The sequence below is a fragment of the Petaurus breviceps genome, unplaced genomic scaffold, assembly GCF_028583685.1.
Source record: "Petaurus breviceps papuanus isolate PSGF00001 unplaced genomic scaffold, PetGlider_PUasm1.0 567, whole genome shotgun sequence".
NCBI lineage: Eukaryota > Metazoa > Chordata > Mammalia > Diprotodontia > Petauridae > Petaurus > Petaurus breviceps.
The window spans coordinates 9859348-9865746 of NW_027186383.1; the positions used below are offsets into that span (position 1 = coordinate 9859348).

Genomic DNA, 6399 nt, shown 5'->3' on the forward strand with positions numbered 1-6399 from the left:
GGGAGGGGAAGGGAGGGGAGGGGAGAGGAAGGGAGGGCAGGGGAGGAGAGGGGATGGAGGGAAGGAGAGGGGATGAAGGGAAGGGAAGGGGAGGGGAGGGGATGGAGGGAGGGAGGAAGGATAGAAGGTTACTAGCATTCATTAAGTGCCCATTATGTGTTGGGTGCTGTGGGAAGCAGGGAGGAAACAACAGTCCCCCAAATGACCAACCCATCCCTGCCCTCAGAGAGCCTAGACTCTTCTGGACCAGCCCCAGGGCTGTCTTAAGTGGATTCCAGCCGCTATATAGCTCATTCCTTCTCAAACCGCTAACTCAGCTCTGCTCACAGCATCACAGATGCTCAGAGTTGGCAAGAACTTGGGAGTCTGTCCAGGCCCAACTGCCAGACCACGGAGGAATCCCTGCACAGCTTCCCTGACAGATGGTCACCCAGTCTCCACTTGGACACAAGCAGAAAAACTTGAAGAGACAGGGAACTCATGCTTTGTAAATACACTAGTCCATTTGGGACTGACCCTGGCCAGGGCAGCTTGGCCCAGTAGAGACAGAGCTACCCTCCAAGCTGGGCAGAGCCAGGATGAAGTTCTGTCTCTGTGTGACCAGAGGCAAGTGCCCCAGACAGCTAGCTCTCTGTAAGGAGTTGCTACCTTGCATCAGTGGAGGGGCCTCCTCACATGGGAGTTCTCTGTGCCAATAAAATCACAGGTCCCATCCCTGTCGCAATGTGATTTTTAGGAGATTCTTCCTTCCAGGGAAGGGACGTCTGTCTCTGTAACTTCCACCCTCCAAGAGCCCTTCAGAGAGCGGGAGGCAGTGATGGGGTCTTCCCTGACTCTTCTCACAGGCAGAACATCACCAGAGCCTTCCACCATTGTTGGTACTGACCCAAATCATCCCCCTCCCCCTCCTCTGTATCAATCCCAGTGTCGAAAGGAGCCTCAATTAAATCCTACCATGAATGACCCAGGACCTAGGAGAAGGAGCCTCAGTCCCTCCATCTGTAAAACCTGCTCAGAGGCAGAGCGTCAGAGCAAAAAGAGTCACTGACCCCAGAGTCAGGAGGTCTGGCATTCAAATCCAGCCACTGGGACTCTGGCTCCTCCTCTGTAAAATGGGCCTAATGACGGCATCTACCTCACAAGCTTGTTCTGAGGAGATGAAACTAGTAAAGCTACGCGTCTTAAGGTGCCATCAGAGATGTCAGACACCGCTATTGGGATCTGTGTCAGGGAGCAGGACAGGGTCGTGGGGGCTTTTTGCTGCATTTCACAGGGGAAGAAACTGAGGTGCAGAGAGAGGCATAGATGTGCCCATGACTGAACTGCGGAGCTGTAAACTGAATATGATGTCCTTGGAGAAGACAGCAGGGGCCTTCCAGAGAGAGGGATGCTGGAGCACAAACATGGCGGCCAGAGACCAAGAAGGCCTTTGTGTGCTGTCCTTCCTTATTTTCTCTCCCCTTCCCTTCCCTTCCCTTCCCTTCCCTTCCCTTCCCTTCCCTCCCTTCCTCTTTCTTTCTTTCTTTTTCTTTCTTTCTTTCTTTCTTTCTTTCTTTCTTTCTTTCTTTCTTTCTTTCTTTCTTTCTTTCTTTCTTTCTTTCTTTCTCTCTCTCTCTCTCTCTCTCTCTTCCTTCCTTCCTTCCTTCCTTCCTTCCTTCCTTCCTTCCTTCCTTCCTTCCCCTTCCTTCCTTCCTTCCTTCCTTCCTTCCTTCCTTCCTTCCTTCCTTCCTTCCTTCCTCAGTTATATCCCATAGTGGCACTTGTAACTCCCCTGCCCATGCTTTGTTTACATAGTTTGTCTTTCTTATAGCTTGGTTGCTGGGTAACAACATCTTCTTTAAACATTAAAAAAAATAAAGGGGGCCACTAATGAATAGCTGCTAACAACCTAAACTCTGAATCAACTTCTTGCCTTGGGCTTTCTTGGTTTCTTAGGGAATTCTCTGATCTTGGGATGGTCCCAGGACTGCTCCAGACCTGGGCAGGTCCTCTAGACTCTCCCAAATTGGACCTGTTCTCTGGGGGTTTTATTGAGCAGACTTAGGAACTCTGGATTCATTCTTTCCTTGGCATTTGCCATTACATAAGACATCTGTCAGCAGCCTGTGGTGTCAAACTATACCCCTTATGGAATTGCCAAATGAAGATTAAAACAGAAAAGACTTCAGAAAAGATAAATGAAAGGCTCCAATTGTGATGACACCATCATGAAGAATTGGGACCAGTATCTCTAAAGAGACTGATGTTATGTGGTTTCATAGGGTGCTCTCTAGTGAGCTTAGACTTTAAAAGGATCCGTATAAGAGGTGAGAAACAGGGTCTTATAACCAAGGACAGATGTAAGAATAGTCCTATATAAATCATCCTCAGAAGGGCAGCTAGGTGGCTCAGTGAATACAGCACCAGCTCTGGAGTCAGGAGGACCTGAGTTCAAATATGGCCTCAGACGCTTAACACTCACTGTGTGACCTTGGACAGGTCACTTAACCAACTCACCAATTGCCCTGCTTTTCCCCATCCAAAAAAGAAAAAAAATTATCCTCAGATAGTGAAAAGGAACTGGGGAGGCTAAGGAGAAGTTTCATAATGTGAGAGTTTTTAACTGTTGAGGAAAGAATTGTGAAATTTTAAGATAAGAGAGAGAAAATGGAGTACTCACCTTCTGAACTTTGCTTTATTTCTTATTTTTTTCCTCTATTGCCTGATCCTGCACTGACCCGGGCTCTCTCCCAGAAGCTAACAGGATGGATGACAGTAGGAGAATCCAAAGAAATTGTGTCGCTCCTTCCCTCAAGAATCTTGAAAGGATCCCTGTTTTCTCCAGGATCAAACACAATCCCTCCACAGTTTGATTCCAATGCGCTGCTTTCCAAGCTTAGGACCCATGATTCTTCTCCATGGGTCCATCTTCTGGCCCAAGTGATCTACTTGCTGTGCTCTGAGCCTGGGATGCCTGCCACCGACCGCCTCTGATTTTGCACAGGCTGCTCCCTGCCTGCAATGTTCTGCCCTTAGGAATGTCTCTACCCCATGCCTCCTTCTCCCATTGGCGAGTTCCTTCCAGAATCTCTAGTTTGAGAAAGGGCCTAGGTAGGAGCAAATTATTGTGTAGTAATGAAAGACAAATAAGAGAAACATGGGAAGGTTTGTATGGACTGACGCAAAGGGAGGCAAGGAGAGCCAGGGGAATAGTATAGACATAATGACCACAATGTAAAGATCAACAAAAGGAAACCCCAAAGCCCCAGAGGGTTCTAGAGCAGAGATAAGGAAACACTCCTCCCTTTCCTTCATAGAAAAGCAGGCGAGTTTGTGGGCAAAACCTCGGCAGTTTGTGCCTCTGTTCTGAGGGAGGGTTTCTTTCCAGGGGGTGAAGGGCAGGGTCAAATCAGAAAAGATGGTGATGCTGAAACAAAAAGAATCCATCAGACTTGTGAAGGAGGTGGAAGGAGAGGCTTTCTAATTCTCCTCTGCTCATGTAGGCTCAGAGATAAGCATTCATGATGTTGGACATCACCAGTGCCTGGGGCAGAATTTTCACCTCCCACAAACAAGACTGGGGTCAGTGAACCTCTCTTTCTTGTGGTTCTCTGGGCCCAGCCTTTGCTACAGAACCCCATGGTCTCCAGCCTCCTCCTCTCCTGCCTAGTGCTCCCTCCCTCCCCATCCAAGTCTGACTAGGAATTCCCCTGCCCCATGCTCAGCCTGGAGATACCAGAGTGGGAAATAAGAATATCTACTATTATCTGCCAACTATTCCATAATGTAAAACCCCACATGAGCAGCTTTCCAGAGGACTGCTGCTGTGAACAACTTTCAAGATTCTGGTTACATAGTATATTGAGCTCTCTATTCAATAACAAATCAGAGCAAAACATTCATAGAAAATCAAAATACAGCATTTACCATGTCACAACTCAACAACTTATCACTAAAATGGCCACATTGTTTTCACCAAAGTGGTCACATAGTTTTAAACAAAATACATTCATTTAGTCAATCACAAAATCCTTAATTCAATCACAAAGTACAAAAGTCGAAGTTCTCCACCCCTAGGTCACAGTAAATCATAATCTTTTCAGTCATACACAGTATCCAAGTAAAGTCTTCTTTCAGCTTGACTTGAGTCTGGCTCTCAGCTCCCATGGTTCCTCTTCCATGGTCCCAGCTCCAACTGTCACCTGAGTTCAAAGGCAGGCAGCTCCCAGCTCCTTGTCCAGTTCCCATTCCACATTGAAGTTCACAGTGTCCAGTCCACCTCAAGTCCTTCACAGTTCCAGTTTCTGGGAAGACAAAGCTTGACAGAGCTGCAATAACATTCATGCACATTGCCGGTACCATCATCAATTCACTATCTGCCTGTGAAATCAACTCAGACCCACCAACAAGGTCTGAGAACTCAACGTAGATCATCAACATAGAAATCAACACAGACCCACAAACAAGGTCCACGAGGTCAGCACAAATCATCAGTACAGTCCCAGGACCTCCAAAACCCTCCTCCAGGACTTCTGTAAACAGACAACCAGAAAATCCTCTTTCAGGGCTTCCAGTAAGGTCCAGGGCTTCTGTACAAAGTACCACAAAGAAACATCAACACAGACAGAACAGACAGAGTTCTGGGATACCACAAGTATTTCCCTTAACTCTGCTGCCACAAGAGTCCTCTTCTCAGTTCTGCTGTCTCTAGCCTGGGTGTCTCCTTATATATGGTCACTAGCTCCTCCCCTTCCTGTTGCAGGAGTTCATGAGTTCCAGGGTTCACAAGTTGTGGGGTTCACATGTTCTGTTTCTTAACAGACTTGATACAAGGCTCAAAAGAAACTTGAACCGAAACAGGGTGTTAATTCAATAGCTGAAACAAAGTGTGAACCACTTGTGCTTGCCATTAAGCCAGATGATTGTTTATTGATATTTTAATGCTACACTAAATGCATATTAATCATCTCTATAACCAACAAGCATTTATTAGGCACCTAATCTGTGCTGAGCACCAGGGACACAAAACCAGAGTATAGTCATCCCTGCTCCCAGGAAGTTGACATGGATAACAATCATGGCGCACCTTCATTTGACCCTTTACCCTTTGCTTCTGACCTTCCTGACAGTCCTGCTAAGTAGCTGCTGTCAGTCTCCCCATTTTACAGATGAGGAAACTAAGGTTCAGAGCAGTGAAAGGGACTTGCCTGGGTCCTGAGGCCAGCATTTAATTGGCACTCATGGACTTTCCCCAAAGTGCCCTAGGCCATGACCCAGGTAGGTAACCGCAGCCATCAGATTGGGAAGAATGAACCGCTGGCCCAGGTGACTGAGCTCCCTGTCGGTGAGATGAGGGGCCCTGCCAGGGAGACTTTGGCCAGTCTTGACCTCTGGAAGGGGAGGGACTTGGCCAGCCTCCTAGGTGGGGAAGAAACCAAAGAGGAAGAGCAGGCTGTTTTCAGGAAGTGACCCAGTAAACCTCCCCTCCCCATCCCCCAACCTCCCATTCCCCATCTCCAACCCCAACCCCTAATTTCCATGCCCCCAAAATACCAGGCCCAGGTACTTCCCTGCCACATCCAGGCTCCTGGCCTCAGCCCTGACCCAGAGGTCCTGTAACTACTGACTCCCACATTTTTTTTTGGAGGGGGAAGGCAGGGAAATTGGGGTTAAGTGACTTGCCCAAGATCACACAGCTAGTAAGTGTGTCAAGCATCTGAGGCCAGATTTGAACTCAGGTCCTCCAGACTCCAGGGCCAGTGCTCTCTTCACTGACTCCCACATCTTGAGCTGTCAGAGCTGAAGGGGCAGGGGGTGGCCAAGGAGGGCCCAGGGAGCATTGTCTCTCAGGAACATTCACCATGTTGGGGGAAATGGGGCAAACTGAGGAGCACGAATTAGAGGGCAGGAGGAGGACCAGGTCATCTGAAGATGTGGGGAGAGGAGAGAGAGGATCCTCAGTGCGCCCTGAAGTCCTCGGAATCCTGGGAAACAATGATTTCTGCTAGATGCTGCAACTGGAGTAGAAATTCCTCCCTCCCTCCCTTCCTCCTTTCTTCCTTCTTCCTTCCTTCCTTCCTTCCTTCCTTCCTTCCTTCCTTCCTTCCTTCCTTCCTTCCTTCCTTCCTTCCTTCCTTCCTTCCTTCCTTCCTTCCTTCCTTCCTTCCTTCCTTCCTTCCTCCCTCCCTCCCTCCCTCCTTCCCTCCTTTCTTCCTTCCCTCCACATAATACTCACTGAGCACCTATGCTGCTGGGAGGGGCCCCCTGGAAAGGTCTCTAAGACTCATCCATGCACAGGGGTTAGACAGGGGATCAAACAGGAAAAGCTAGGGGGCATGGATGGAGGCTCTAAGGCCAAGCCCCAGGCTGTCCCAGCAACATAACCTGGATGAACAATTGCTTTATCCAGTGGGTCAATGG

The 6399-nt window shown here is 48.5% G+C and overlaps 1 long non-coding RNA gene across 1 annotated transcript in view; it reads left to right on the top strand.

Annotated features, from left to right (window-relative positions):
• Nucleotides 1-4966, top strand: part of LOC138173281 (uncharacterized) — a 12354-nt gene extending 7388 nt beyond the window's left edge. Inside the window, exon 3 of the long non-coding RNA XR_011171359.1 lies at nt 2734-4966. This is a non-coding gene — a long non-coding RNA (uncharacterized lncRNA). The remainder of the gene's footprint in view (nt 1-2733) is intronic.
• Nucleotides 4967-6399: the final 1433 nt, after the last annotated feature.